Source organism: Arvicanthis niloticus, chromosome 11 (genome assembly GCF_011762505.2).
Source record: "Arvicanthis niloticus isolate mArvNil1 chromosome 11, mArvNil1.pat.X, whole genome shotgun sequence".
NCBI classification, from domain to species: Eukaryota; Metazoa; Chordata; class Mammalia; order Rodentia; family Muridae; genus Arvicanthis; species Arvicanthis niloticus.
The window spans coordinates 25,773,332-25,789,455 of NC_047668.1; the positions used below are offsets into that span (position 1 = coordinate 25,773,332).

The 16,124-nt window shown below is 42.8% G+C and overlaps 1 protein-coding gene and 1 non-coding gene across 6 annotated transcripts in view; one reads left to right on the forward strand and one right to left on the reverse strand.

The window, feature by feature from the left end:
• Immp2l (inner mitochondrial membrane peptidase subunit 2) overlaps positions 1-16,124 on the reverse strand; it is an 826,273-nt gene that overhangs the window by 512,500 nt on the left and 297,649 nt on the right. The window lies entirely within an intron of this gene.
• On the forward strand, positions 5,274-5,405 carry LOC117717403 (small nucleolar RNA SNORA17). The gene has a single exon (XR_004607897.1). It is a non-coding gene; the product is annotated as a small nucleolar RNA SNORA17 (small nucleolar RNA).

The window sequence follows — 16,124 nt, forward strand, 5'->3', positions numbered from 1 at the left end:
TGAGAAATGAATCCTGCTGCGGACTCTGGGATATTATGGGCCAAATGTCTAACCAGCCAACCACATGTAGTGTTTTTCCTCTCTTTCATTTTTACCATTTTTAATTTGGTTTACCTCAAAATTTGTGTACTAGCAATTTTAGTACACACACTCGTACACACAAAAATGTACTGTACACCTGTGAGAACACATGTGCAGGCATATACAGACATTCATTCACATATACAGGCACCCATACGCACAAAGACACATGCATACGAACATACGAACACATGCACACATGCCGATATTAAGTAGTAAGTCACAAAAAGGATAGGAGTAAACACACTTAAAAGAAAATCAAATCGGAGACCATAGGCAATTTCATTTATGGTCTCTGCTTCTGTTGCTCTGGTGCTGAGTGTAGTCCTATACAGAGTTGCACAGAGGAGCCCCCAGAAGAAGCTGAGGTCATGGATAAAGGAGGGCTTATTTGATTCACACTGGAAAGAGACCAGCTGGGGCAAAGTCAAGTGCTGTTACATAACCAACAAGGTCAAAGTGGCAGGAGGCCTCAACTTCCTGTACGAGTCCACTCACTCCATGCCAGGGCTGCATAGCTGTATAGCCCAAAGTGCAGTACTTCCAGCTCCAAAGACAGCCTCACCATACGAACTGCACCTTCCCAAAGACACATCCACTTGCTTTAAATCTATATTAAATACCATGGCTTTCTTATACAATGGTGGATTGGGGGGGGGGGGTGGCGGGGAATAAGTGTACATATTCCTCCAGGCCTCACCTCACTCTGAGTAAACACCGAAGGTATTTTGGTACATCCTTTTTAGAACAGCAGAGGCTGCATGCTTTAAGTGAGGCCTGCCTCCTGTGTCCACCCGGAGAAAAAGAGGCGTGCTTATTTTAATATTCCTCTTTGCCGCCCTGCTTAGCTTTCCAGATCAAAGCCACTGAAACCCAGGCAATTTTACTGCCTTTCTATTAGTTCCACAAAGTCAGCATCCAAAGTGTATTTACACCCCTTTTGGGGTATACTGACCCAGTAAGATGACTCTGATCTGAGGGTTTTAAAGTGAGAATGTAGCTCACTCTCATCTCCTAAGCAGAAGAACAATAAAACCGAACAGAATAAAAAGCATGACAAACAATGAGGCTCACTGAGAGAGATCATTTTTCCTTAGGCATTGTTACTCTTGGGCTCCAGATGAGCACACCAAGCAAATGCTGCAAATGAATACATAAAAAATATCAGCAATTTCAACACAACCACTCTTAATTGTGTCTAAACAAAAAGTAATTTTTGTACAAGAAAAACATTGTAATTTTTTTTAAGATCCAAAGACTTAACATTGGGGCTATACCTCTCTTCTCTGGGAGAGGTTACAGAATGTGAGTATCTCTGCAGAGCCCCCACTGAGCCTCCTTACTTAGGATGGGCCATCTGAAATGCATCATTAGAAGAATCCCTTCCCTGAGTGGCAGTGAGCTTAATGTATCATCACCAATAACTAGAGGGGATCCTGAGTGTGAGCAAAGCAACTCACACTATGGTGCTGGTCTGCCTCAGCTATAGCTCAGCCAAGCCTCTAACAAGGTAGTCTATATGACTCAGTTTACTCATGGTGACTGACAGACTTTACAGGCTCACAAGAATTGAAGCAATAGACACACGGCATTCAGTGCTGTTTCTGTAACAAAGAAAGAGCTCAGAAAGTGCTTGGCATTGTTATATTAACTTCTAAGTGGAAGATTGCCAGACAAGGCAAATATGGTTTCCACGATTTAAAAGCAGCCATTTGTATTCTACCTATTGCCCCCAGGTCAGAAGAAATCCTTAACAAACAAACAATTACTAGCCTCCATGACTTAATTCTCATTCTCTCTCTCTCTCTCTCTCTCTCTCTCTCTCTCTCTCTCTCTCTCTCTCTCTCTCTCTCTCACACACACACACACACACACACACACACACACCCTTTATTTATGAAGAAGCAGTGGCTTCAGAATTCATTGTAAGGTTTTACATTATCTGTATTACTCAAAGACTCAGAGCAAAACGTCTACTGTGACCTCATCAAATGTGTTGGTACTAGTACAAGAGTCTCTAAGAAAAAAAGAGATAAACATTTCACAGATAGTATCTTATTTTATATTTTAATAACATAAGTAATGTAAATGATGGAAAAAAGAAGGATTTTTTGTCTCTCACACGCAGAGCTTGTTAATGGTTAGAATTCTAAAATCAAATCCAGCCCTTAATTAATAACTACTCTGATACTTACTCACTTGATTATGCTCTGGACCAGAGAACTGACATTTTCCTGGCAGGTTATGAAATGTTTGTTAAAGCTATGAAGACTAATTATATAAGCCTTCTTTCAGAGGCTCATAAAGGGTGGAGAAGTGCTAGAAAATTAGCTCCCTTCTGCCAACGGGAGAGTCTATAAACAAGTAAGAGTGGCACTGGATGAATGATCCACAAGTGAGTGGTTCGCAGTTCACATGAAAGGGGAGTGAGCACAGAACACAGAAGAAAAAGAAAAGGCACTCTAGTGCCATCCTTTGGGTCTTTGTAAAAAAAAAAAAATATGTCATTAACATATTTACTCCTTTTTCTTCAATGGGGCTGGCTATAGCTGAAGCTTCAGAGTTGCTAATATGTTATCATTACTCAAATAATTAGACTTACGAGCAATAGAATTTTTTAATTAGCTATCTCAAAGCAAGCACCATTATAATCATCTAATTATCCTGGGAGGCAGCTTATGTATGAAGGCTTGAAACATTCATTACATTACTTCCATGGGTGATGGTTCCATGTTTATAGTTTAAGACCATTTATGACAGTATAGTGAGGAAACAAAAAAAGCACAATTTATTTATTTCTTCAGAAATCTGAAAGTCATTTTCATTTATTAAGTTTATATTCAAAAATTAATGTGTAGTTTCAACTAATAAAAGTGGCAAACTGCAAATTAATTTTCAATTTATTCACATACAAGAAAAATCTAAACTATTTCTTAGCCTTTATGCCAATGATTTAGATATGTTCAGTCAACAGAATTGAGAATTGCTTAGCTAGGTAAATAATTACCACTTTTTCTGAAGATAAGATGCCCCACTCCCCTGATAGAACATGGGTAATTCAGCCTGTGAGAGCAAATGTCTTCTTCAAACACACAGTTAGTTAAATGAGTCTCTAAAGAGCATATCCACCTGATTAACAATATTTATAAGAATTTTAACTACAAAATATCTTCTCTGGTACATTTTACAGTGTGACCTGAATCAACGTCAAAGACTGGCATACAAGAGAGAACATGTACACATGAACCTGTGGATGTGAACCAGGAAAAGCCAATGACTAAAGGCTCTGAAGCTCCAGGCACAGAGAAACAGCAATATAAGCATGATGACTTCGAGGCTCCTGGGTCTATGAGGTCAAACCCATCAAGTGAAATCAAACGGAAGTTCTATGAGGCATCTGTGAGATGGACTGACTGCACTCACAGCAAAAATAAAACAAAACTAAAAACAGAAGAGACTAGAAAAAGACAGGTGACAATGAAGATGATGAGCTCAGAGCTCGGGGTAAGGATGGAAATACAGATTTTAAAACTTTTAGCACATTGTTAGTAGTACAAACTCCATGGCTGGGTGAATGTAGAAAGGAAGTGAAGAAGGAAAATATATAGAGAGGAGCCAGGAAGAGTACATGGATAGAAAACATGGGCAACCAGAAGTCAAACAGGAGTGGGAGAGAGAAAGAGGCAAACATGGACAAACTAAACTAAAAGAGCGTACAAAGTCAGTACTAGTCAATAAAATAAATATTAGATGAGGCTGATGGGAAAAGAGGAAGTAAGAGCAAACGAAAATGATACTGTATGACCTGCAGAAGCAGCTGTTTCAGTAGAGTGGCCAGCACAGAGGCCAGGCAACATGGAAGTTGGGTGTGCAAAACCAGGCTGCTCCCATAGGTGCCTCCCTGACCTTGCAAAAATGCTGAAGGTAAATGCAGAGGTTGTACTATGGGAGCCTGAAGAGGACATGTGATAAAGAGGAAGAACTTCACATATGGATTTAGTCTGGAGGACAAAACGTTTGAAGACATAGGAAAGAAGCTGGGATAACTTCTTAAGATCATTAAAGGGGGTGTAAAATTAAAATCTAAAAAGCTAAAATGTCCAGGAAACACAGTGAGTGGTACTACAGAGAGATGAGAGAGGAGGATAGAAAGATAATGGCCAAAGGATATAAGGTTTCTGCTATGGAGATGACCTCATGTCTACCAGGGTGACTACAATTAGAATACTGGACATTCGCCAAGATGGTAGGTCTTAACAGTCCATAGCCCAAAATTCAATTAAAACAAAACAAAAAAAAAATTACATGGTTTGATACATTCATAAGCTTGACCACAGTAATCATTTTACAGTCTGAACAGATATCAAGAAATTATGCTGCATACCACAGAAATACCATAATTTGTAATAAAGGAAGGCAGAAGCGAACTTGTGGTTTTGGAAGTCGCTTGTTTTTAATCTTTTTTTTTTTTTTTTTTTGTAGTTTAACAGTCTCCCCAAACCCTTGGACAATGCCTGATATCAACTCAGTGCAGAACCTTCATTCCTGCTGGCACACAGGCTTGCTGTGTGTTCCAGCTTGCAGCTAAGCTCTCTCCCTCCCTTGGCGACTGCAATGGTCTCTGCAGTTCCTGATTTACTTATCTTATCCCTTTGCATTCCTTTCTGTTTGCTTAAGAACTTCTCTTCTGCTGCAGGCCTTGTTTTACAAGTCTGTAGGGCAGGGGGTGGCATTTGCCTTCCTCTGACACAAGGACACAAGGACACAAGGACAGCCAATCCTACAAAAGTAGAGCTGTCTTTCCAGTAATAAAATCAATGCTGTATCCAGAGCCACAGATGGCATTCAGCATGGCCTGATATACCTTAGCTTTTACCAGATTTCGGTTCACCAGGAAAGGTGAACGATGTCAGTGACCATTTGTTACCTTCGAGATAGTTAGTCGTGACTTTCCTAGTCTACACAGTTATTGTACCATTCATGATGGTGACAGATCTTCAGCAGCCAAGGAAAACAAAGACTGAAAATGGTAGCTTTTAACACAAAACAAAAGCCCAGGAGTGGGTATAGGTTTGCCCTATAAAGAAAGGCCTGTAAAACCATGTTTAATAAGTAGAAGGCATAAAAATATGGTGAAAATTGTACAAACAGAAGTAGAATGTTCAAAACACTAGATTAAGAAAACTGGAATCTTTGCCCCTAGGGGCATTTTAGATGTGGCTGCTGTGTCACAGGTGCTTCTGTAGGTGGCAGAGAGGAGAGAGGCTGTGTCTACACTCAGCGTTCTGACCTGTGAACATCTGAATGGTTAGTAGCCTAACATCCCTGAAGAAAACAAGCCTGAAAGGACCACCTGTCCAGAGCAGCCTCACAGGTCCTCAGGTAGGAGAGAGAGATGGGACAAATCCACCCGGGACTAAGGAACCCTGGCAGGATTGAGCCTCAAACAGAAGATCTTCACATGGGGCCACAAAAGTGGGCCAAGGCAAGGTGAAACCCAAGATGACCACCAGTCTGGTTCCATGCAGTCTACATAGGGAATTGGCTTCAGATGACCACCAGTCCAGTGCAGTGCAGGCTTAGGGGGTAATACCATGGCCAAGATGACCCCTGCCCAGTGCCATAATGCATGGGTAAGCCATAGTACTCCTGAGACCTCTCCTGAGAGGATCCCCAGACACAGACCCCAGGTGTCACTAGAAGGAGTAAGCAAGTGGTGGAGAAATTGAAAAGAAAGAGAAACAGAAGGATGTGGGCAGAATAAAGAGAGGTAAAACTGAAAAAGCAGCCCCACACATTGCGGGAGTTTTGGGGTAAGCCATTCTTGTGATGGCCTGACCACTTGCCTCCGGTGTGGTAGGATAGACAAGGGAGAGATACTCCCCTCTTCCTTTACCATTCATCACCTGCTGTAGGTGCCCTGGGGTCATGAGAGCAGGAGAGCTGGCCCTGCCCCTCCCCAGCTGCAGCACTTAGGAGAGTGGGCCCTTCACTGCTCCTGAGCAGGACAACAGAGCTGACCCTAATGATGGGGGCAGAGGTGAGCAGGTCCTGAGGGTGTGAGTGTGGGAGAGCTGGCCATACAACTTGCCAACCATGTGGCTGTGTCTGCAAGAGAGACATACCCTCCCCAACCCTTGCCACTTGCCACTTGCCACCTACAGCAGGCAGGAGAGATGGCCCTGAGGGATGAGAGCAAGAGCTGTCCCTGCCTCTTACAAGCTGCAGTACTTGGGAGAGCCGGCCCTATACCTTGCCTGGGCAGCTTAATAGAGATGGCCCTGGATAGAGAAGTTGTGTAGGGAGCTGAGGGTATAATAGTGGGTTCTGCTTCTGGTCCACTCTGTGGTAGTGTCAGTGAGTGATAAATTGCCCTCCCTTTTGCCCTTGCCACCTGCTGGGGTCATGAGGGCAGAGCAGCTGCCCCTGCACCTCACTTGATGCAGCAAGCAGAAGAGCAGTCCCTGCACCTCACCTGGGCAGCACAGGAGAGCTGACCCTGGTAGCTGCAGTGCAGATGAGCTAGACCTGAGGGTGTGAGCATGGGAGAGCTGGCCCTGACTCTTGTCTGTTGTACAGTGGTGCAGATGAAGGAAAGATGTCCTTCTCCCCTCCCTGGTTCTTCACCACCTATGACACTGTCATGAGAGTGGGAGAACTGCCCCTTGCCAGGTGCCCCACAGTGGCAGCATACCCCAGGACCCTACCATGGTCCCAAGTGGCATCACCAGCTACTCACTCAGGAAAGTGGGCCCTGCACCTGGACTGGATAGCAAGGTAGAGCTGGCCCTGGTTGTGAGTGGTTGGAGATGAATCAACCCCAAGGACATGAGAGCAGAGGAACTGTCCCAGCCCCTTGCCTGCTGCAGTACTCAGGAGAGCAGACCAGCACAGTAGAGCTAGCCCTTATGGTGTGGGTGAGCATGAGGCAGGGCAGGACAGCTAGCCTGGGTGGTGTGAGTGCGGGAGAGCTGGCAGGCTTACCAACTCAGATACCTCTCAGGCCCAGATCCAGAGCTTTGGATCTGCCTGCCTCAACATCTACCCCATTGATGAATTGCTGGAATGAGGAAAAGGGCCAGTCCTACAGATATGAAACTATAGGATCTCCATGGCACAGGGCAACAAGAGGATGTCCAAGAGGAGTCCCAGTGAGGATCCAGTATTGATAGAGTACTACAGGCTTCATAACGGATCAAGGACTCACTGCAATAAACATTGCGAGCGAGTAAGTGTGGACAAAAGGTTATACTGTGAGACACTCTGTGACGCACTACAGATTGCATGATGAATTTTCCCCGTTGGGGAGGGTATTGCAAGGGTGGGTGGAGGGTGGGTAGGAGGGGAGATGAGTGGGGGTGATATCAGGTGTGCTCCTGCAGGAGCAGGTGTGGTCTTGTTGGAGGAACTGTATCACTAGGGGTGGGCTTTGGGGTTTCAGATACCCAGATTTGAGCCAGATCCAGAGGCGCTGTCTTCCTGCGGTTTGCAGACTGGGGTATAGAACTCTCAGCTACTCTCTAGGACCACGCCTGCCACTACACCATCATGCTTCCTGTCATGATAATAATAGACCAAACCCCTGAACTGTAAGCCAGCCTCAGTTAAATGTTTTCCTTTATGAGAGCTGCCATGGGCATGGTGTCTTTGTATAGCACTAGAAACCCCAACTAAAACAATGACCCAAACCATCTGTATCCTCAGGTTTCATCTCCTTCCGCCTGACCACGCTCATTCACCTTCATTTCATTTCCAGTCCCCCACTTCCTCCCTCACTGAAACATTACAGTGATGACTTTGTCTGAGAACTGCATCGGGAAGTTAATTCCACTTCATGAAATGATATGGCATAAATTTTCCTTTAGAAAGTGAGCAGCTTTTGTTTAATTGTGTTCTTTCTGCCAGCATAAAAATATAAAAGTTTAATAAATATGCAAGTAAACAAAATTATGCTAATGTCCCAAGTATAATAAAATAAAACTAGTACTCCTGGTGAAGATTCGTTTGAAAGATAAGAGCAAGGTTAAAAGTGAAGGATGATACCCAGGTGAGGCTGAACAGGATGGTCCCACCGTCATCCAGTACCCGTCATCCTTCTTGCAGTATTCTTGGGGCCACTACCCTCCAACTCCAAATGTACTGAAAGATTTTCTGTCTCTACCCTCAAATCCATCCTGGACAGAGCCAAATAAAGATGCTTGAGCTTCTGTCCACAGTGGCTGCTCCAAATATGGCCAGAGGATGAAAGTCAATGGACTTTGTCCCCCCCCTGCAGTTTTATAAATATTCACTGGGAGAAGGTCACTGTCTTTATTCAGAAATGTGCTTGGCACTTGTAGGAGGGAACAATACGCAGGGGAGCATAGCTGAGAAACAAAGAAGGGCCACTGGGGAGAGAAGCAGCAGCACAGGGAGGGGACGGGGGAGGGGGGGACTCCCCCATTCTATGCTTTAAGATGTTTAGCTGAACTAGTTTGTTTGATATGGGTTTCTGATCTACAAACACCTCCTAAAGTGGCCTGTATATAGGTGTGCAAGGTGATATACTCCCAGTTGCTGGGCTCCTTAGAGCCAGAGATGGGATGGAACAGACCAGAAGAGGAAACAGAAACCAAGGGTCTACTTTGATGCCTGCCATGGCTGAATCAAAACATATTCACTCCTTTCAACCGATCTGAAAACCGAGAATAATTATCTGTGAATAAAATCACCACAGGCATTCCATTAACAGCCAACTAGTGGCCTAACGCTAAAAATGACTTCTGACTAATCAAACACCTATGGACAAACATTTCTGAAGGGGAAAGTAGAAACCAGATTATTAAGGTGAAGTAAATTCTTCAATTTGTTCTCATCTTTAGAATTTTTTAACCTGGGTTTTTTGACAAGCCCAAAAATAGAAGATATTTAGACAAAACACACACACACACACACACACCTACACATACAAAAACTACACATTCAAAATTTGAAAGGCTCTGTCAGGGAACTGGGGTGGAAGTCAGTGGTGGAGTGTATGCTCACCCTGTGTAGGCCTCTGGGATACAAGTCCTCATATCAAAGGGGGACAGAGACCACTGTCATGAAAGAAAATGATATGTGAAAAGACATCACGAGCTTTTTTATACATACATTTAAAGGTTTTTATTATGTGCAAGTTGTGTGAGAAAAGGGCATCACATCCCTGGAGCTGGAGCTGCAGGCTACAGTGTGAGCTGCAGGCTACCGTGTGAGCTGCAGGCTGTGGGAGGTGGGAACCAACCTGGACTGCTCTCTAAGAAGAGTGTGAGATGACCTGAAAGCCTCCAGCCGACATCAAAGTTTGAATAAAAATAAATACAGATCTCACACCTTTACTTCCAGCAGCCTGAAAGTTCCATGTTCAGGCAAAGCAGCTCTCCTCTTATGGACATTTCTTTCAGCAAGCCACTAAAATCCTAGAGAAAATTCACCAGAGTGCTTTGAACGTTATTCTATCCCGATGAGTTAATATCCAAGGCCAGATGCAGTAGACATCACTTAGCCCTCACTCGGCTAAATATGCCATGGCTGCTGGAGCTCCTTCCTTCCCACACTTCCTTCTCTCTTTATACACAAGCTGGTGAGAGGTGGGAAATGTGCGGTGATTCTGGTAGTGTTGATCAGTTTGATGGCCCGTGACAATAGTGTTTATTAAGCACCTCTTAGGTTTGAGGCAGCAGGGAATAAGTATATTTTGAAGAAATTATTTTGTAAAATGCCATCACCTTTCTCTATTGAATATCCACAATCTACTCCCAAGGTATTTGGTTTGGTTGGTTATTTTGAAAACTCCATAGGAAACATGGAACCAGGTGCATTGTATAAGAACTCACTAAAACTAAAATAAAATCCGTACAGAGGAATACTACTCCACTATTAAGAATGAGGACATCATGAATTTTGTAGGCAAATGGATGGATCTAGAAAATATCATCCTGAATGAGGTAACCCAGACCCCAAAAGACATGCATGGTATATACTCACTGATAAGTGGATATTAGCCAGCAAGTTCAGAATACCCATGATACAACTCACAGACCATATGAAGCTTGACAAGAAGGCCTAACTGTAGATGTTTCAATCCTACTTAGAAGAAGGAATAAAATAATCAGGGGAGGAAGGGGGAGAGAAGGACCTGGATGGGAGAGGGTAAAGGTGATGGGGACAGGATCAGGCATGAGAAGAAACAGGAGGCCAGGAGAATGAATAGAAATATGCAGCAGTGTTGGGTATGGGGCAGGTGAGGCCTCTAGAAAGTCCTAGATACCACAAATGTGAGAGGGTCCCAGGAACCAATGGGGATGACCTTAGCCAAAATGCCCAGCAGTGAGGAAATGAAACCTGAAGCGATCACCTCCAGTAGATAGACATGACCTCCAGTGGAGGAATGGGGCCACCCACCCATGTCACAATTTTTGGCCCAGAATTGTTCTTGTCTAAAAGAAATGCAGGGGCAAAAATGAAGCAGAGACCACCCCAACTTGGGATCCACCCCATGCACAGGCTCCAAACCCCAACACTATTATTGATGCCATGTGATAGTTGCAGACAGGAGCTAGCATGGCTGTGTTCTAAGAGGCTCTACCAGCACCTGACTGAAACAGATGCAGACACTTATAGCCAACCATTGGACTAAACCTGGGGACCCTCATGGAAGAGTTAGGAGAAGGACTCATGGAGATGAAGGGGATTGCAAGCCCATAGGAAGAACAACAGTATCAACTAACCAGATCCCTCAGAGTTCCCAGAGACTAAGCCCCCAACCAAAGAGCATACATATAGCAGAGGACTGCCTTGTCTGGCCTCAGTGGGAAGGGATGAGTTCAGTCCTGTGCAATTGTGAAACCCCAGAGAAGGAAAATGATAGAGGTGAGATGGGAGAGGCTGATTAGGTGGGGAAGCACCCTCTTAGAGGTGAAGGGTGAAGGATGGGGTGGGGCAGTTGTGGAGGAAGACAGGAAAGGCAGACAACATCTGAAATGTAAATAAATGAAATAATTAATGAACTAAAAATAAAAAAAATCAATAGTACTTCCCTTTTCATGCCTGTGCTTTAATAATAGTGTTAGAATGGCGACTTAGTCTAATGAGCAATAATTTCCCCCCCAAATGTATCATAAGGTTTTCAACCTCACTGAAATGAATTAGAGGGTATTGTAAGGTCCCTGCGCTGTCCAACACTTAAAGCCGAGCTAGCATTAGGTATACTGTCATTTGCTCAGTAAACATCCGAGTCGTCCCCACAGGAGCAGAAACACACTTCATGATTAGTACTTGCACAAGGTTGGTTGCAGTGGATGAATTATTTATATGTATTAGGGGAAGACATCACTGGAAAATACAAATTGCATTCTTCCCGTTAGAAGCACAAACAAAAAGAGAAACAAATAGACGTTCTGTTAAACCAGGCTTCCTGCATTCCCACGTGCCAACCACTACCGTGAGCTGGGTACTAACTTGCTTGGACATGTAAGTATCACTGGATTGCCTTGGGGGTCATGTTCACAGTTAGTGCAAAGTGGCTATAGTTGTCTCCCCTTGGAACACATGCATCTAACATGGGGGAAGAAGTACACTTCCTGTGTCACGTTTCCTGGAGAGGAAATGTGTTCTTCTACCATATCCTTCCACCCAAACTCAGTCAGTGTCTTAATCTAAATTAGCAAGCTGCTAAACCACAGAAGTAGACTTGGATCTCAGCCTTCAAAGCCTACTATTGCATCACTGGCATGGTCAGTCTGCCTACCAAATAAGTACAACTTATTTCTCTCAGACGGAAATTATGAGATGGCCCTTTTGTTTCCCCGAGAGATACACTTACTACGCACCATAGGCAAAATGCTGAAGCACTGAGTCTAATTTCTAAGTAACATGCATTCTTCCCACCCTTCATTTTCTTCTCATTTCCTTCAACAGTAAAGAAAGATTACACACACAAAACATTGGACCCTTCCCAAATAGACAGGCCAAGGAGAAACGTCTGTCAATATTCAGTGGTGCCTCAGAAGAAAACATTGGCAAAACACTTCTTTTTCACCTTTCTTGAGAACCTTCGAGGCTCAAATTCTTTTTTTATTTTATTTTATATTTTATTTACACTTCAGATGTCATCCCCTTTCCCCTTTCTGCCCTTTAGAAAACCCCTATCCTATGACCCCTTTTCCTTTTTGCACTTATACATTTTTTTAAAAATGTTAATCATAGGCTTTATAAGTTTGGTATTGTTCAATCAGAGGTGTAACCCACTACCCAACCTAGATATATCAACTATCTTTGACTGGTGGAGATACATGAACATCTGCCTCCCTGTCTCCCCCCCTCTTTCTCTCTTTCATCACCTAGCTTCTCCTCTCCTTCTTCTCCTCCTCTTCTTACTCCTTCTCTTCCTCTCAGTACTCTACCTACCTTAGCTCCTCCTACATATCACCCTTCCTGTTAAAATGAAACTTTTCTCTCAAAATACAATTAGAGCATAATTATGCCAATTTGTACCAGTGAGGTACAAGATAGTCCTAATACCCAGTCCATCATTTTGTTGACTAACCAGCACCTCTGTCATCTATCCTAACTAAAACATTTAGTTCTGAACCTGGCTTTAGGATGGATGTCAGCTGACGACCATCCACTCAAATCTTTTCTCTCAAGGTAAATAGCCAGGATTGGCTATGAGGCTATAAGTTTTCAACCCCGTCAGAAATCCAGAATGACTGAGTTAACTATAATTGTGGGAAGCACAAAGCATAGCTTCTAAAAGTTAGCCAATTTATAGAGACCTCTGAACACCTGGACACTCCCTCTACTTCAAAACATTGGAGCATCTGTTCTTCCGCCTTCTGGCCCAGGATCATCTGACAGACCTTAGTGCTACAGAATTATTAAGGGCTGATTACTCTGTCTAGGCAGATATAATCAGTCGACTATTCTGCAAGTGTGTCCTTTTCTAGACAGTAATTTGTCTGTAGATGGGAAGAGGCAATTCTTGTCTAGTGGCTGTCTCACCACAACTGGAGTAACTCCAATGATGCTCACTTTCTTCTTAGAATTCAATATAGGAAGCTGTCAGGAGCAGACAGGTCTCTAATCAAAATGAACATTAATACAGAGATGTTTGTCACGTCAATTCTGTGGATTTCTGATGTTTTGAAAACCAACTATCCATGTAAGGTAATCTGGACTGTTGTCTGTTAACTCCACTCAGCTATCTCTAAATAAAACATAGGAAACACCCTAACAAAAAACTCCAAGCCATGAATTTGCTATAGTCCCTTAACTCACAGGCTGTCCATCTCAAATCAGTTAAAAAAAGTTAAAGAATGACTGGGTCTAAGCCTTGTATTCCTAAATGTGTTATACTGGTACAATGCCTATGAGAGTAACAATATTCATCTCACTTTTATATCAATAAGAAGCTCGTACAAATGAAAACCTTAAAATTTGTAATCAAAGTAAATTGGTGCCATTTAAGAATTTATATCTTCATCTTGATAATAATTATACAGATTTCTACTAATAGGTTATGGTTATGCAATAAATCCTAGCTAATCCTCTCTATTCCCACAAAACCACTACTTTTCCCTAGAAAGACAGCCCAACATTTACCACCTTAGTCCCCAAGCCCAGGGAATAGGGGCGCTGACTCTTCATTAGCTTCTTCAAGCTGATTATGGGCGTTGAGATATTAGAAGAGGGGTGGGGGGAAGGGCAAATTGACAAGCCTCTGATGCTGTGTCTTCGCTGCCTCCAGATGGAATTCCTGGACCTCAGAGGTTTGAGCAGGTCTGCCCAGCTTGCTTGTTGAGTAGATACACCAAGGCTGATCATTCTGCAATATACAATTCTCAAAACAAATTTTCGTATCAAGATAATTTTTTTAAGAGGGTTGACATTTTATTAAGGATTTTGGTTCTAACTGCTTTTCTTTTTTTCCCCTCTTTTATTGGATATAATATTTACATTTCAAATTTTATCCCCTTACCGCATTCCCCCCACCACCCAGGAAGCCCTTATCCCATCCCCCCTCCTCCTGCTTCTATGAGGGTGTTTACCCACCTACCCCCCAATCCCCATCCCCACCCTCAGATTCCCACCCTCCCCCCCCCACCCCCACTCAGAAGCACTTAGTTTTGAACCTGGCTTTTTTCTTGGCTTTAGAATGAATGTCAGCTGAAAACCGTTCATTCAGATCTGTTCTCTAAAAGTAAATAGCCAGGATTGGCTAAGAGACTATAGGTCTTCACCCCATCAGAAATCCAGAATGATTGAGTTAACAGATATTATGGGAAGCATTAAGCATAGCTTCTAAAACTTAGCCAATTTATAGAGACCGCTGAACACCTGAAAAGCCCCTATACTACCAATCGTTGGAGCATCAAATCTTCAGCCTTCTGGCCCAGAATCATCTGACAGACATTAGTGATGCAGAATTATTAGGGGCTGATTACTCTGTCTAGGCAGATATAATCAGTTGACTATTCTGCAAGTGTGTCCTTTTCTGGACAGTAATTTGTCTGTAGATGGAAAGAGGCAATTCTTGCCTAGTAGCTGTCACCGCACAACAGGAATAACTCCAAGGATGCTCAATTTCTTCTTAGAATCCATGATAGGAAGCTGTCAGGAACAGACAGGTCTCTAATCAAAATGAACATTAATATAGAAATATTTGTAACATTAATTCTATGGACTTCTGACGTTTTGAAGACCAACTATCCATGTAAGGTAACCTAGACTGTTGTCTGTTAACTCCTCTCAGTTATTTCTAAATAAAATATGGAAAACACCCTAACAATAAACTCAAAGCCCTGAATTTGCTATAGTCCCTTAGCTCATAGGCTAACTGTCCCAAATCAGTTAAAAAAGTTAAAGAAGGACTGAGTCTAAGCCTTGTATTCCTAAATGTGTTATACAGGCACAATGCCCATGAGAGTATCAATATTCATCTCACTTTTATATCAATAAGAAGCTCATACCAATGAAAAACTTAAATTTGAAATCAAAGTAAATTTTGTACCATTTAAGAAATTATACCTTCTTCTTGATATTAATTATACAGAATAATAATAATAATTCTACCAATAGGTTATGGCTATGCAATGAGTCCTAGCTAATCCTCCCTGTTCCAACAAAACCACTACTTTTCCCTAGAAAGACAGACCAATATTAACCACCTTAGTCCCCGAGCCCAGGGAATAGGGGTGCTGACTCTTCTTTAACTTCTTCAATCTGATTAAGGGCATTGAGATATTAGAAGAGGGGTGGGGGGAAGAGTAAATTGATAAGCCTCTAACACTGTGTCTTCACTGCATCCAGATGGAATTCCAGGACATTGGCGGTCTGAGCAGGTCTGCTCAGTTTGCTTGATGAGTAGATACACCAAGGCTGTGTATTCTTCATATATACCTATTATCCTTAGGTTTGGTCTTCTCATTGTGTCCTGAATTTCCTGGATGTTTTGTGTTAGGAGCTTTTTTCATTTCACATTTTCTTTGACCGTTGTGTCTATGTTTTCCATGGTATCTTCTGCGCATGAAATTCTCTCTTCTATCTCTTGTATTCTGTTGGTGATGCTTGCATCTATGACTCCTGATCTTTTTCCTAGGTTTTCTATCTCCAGGATAGTCTCCCTTTGAGATTTCTTCATTGTTTCTACTTCGGTTTTTAGATCCTGGATGGTTTTGTGTAATTCCTTCACCTGTTTGGTTGTGTCATCTTGCATTTCTTTAAGGGCTTCTACCTGTTTACCTGCATTCTCCTCAAATTCTTTGAGAGTGTTGTTTATGTCCTTTTTAAAGTCCTCTATCATCATCATGAGAAGTGATTTTAATTCTGAGTCCTGCTTTTCTGGTGTGATGTGGTGTTCAGGCCTTGCTATGGTCGGGGAACTGGGTTCTGGTGATGCCAAGTAACTTTGGTTTCTGTTGTTTACATTCCTGTGCTTGCCTTTCGCCATTAGCTGTAGTTCTACTCCCACTCACTGGTTCTGACTGGAGTCTGCCTTTCCAGTTACCTTGGTTGTGTCAGAACTC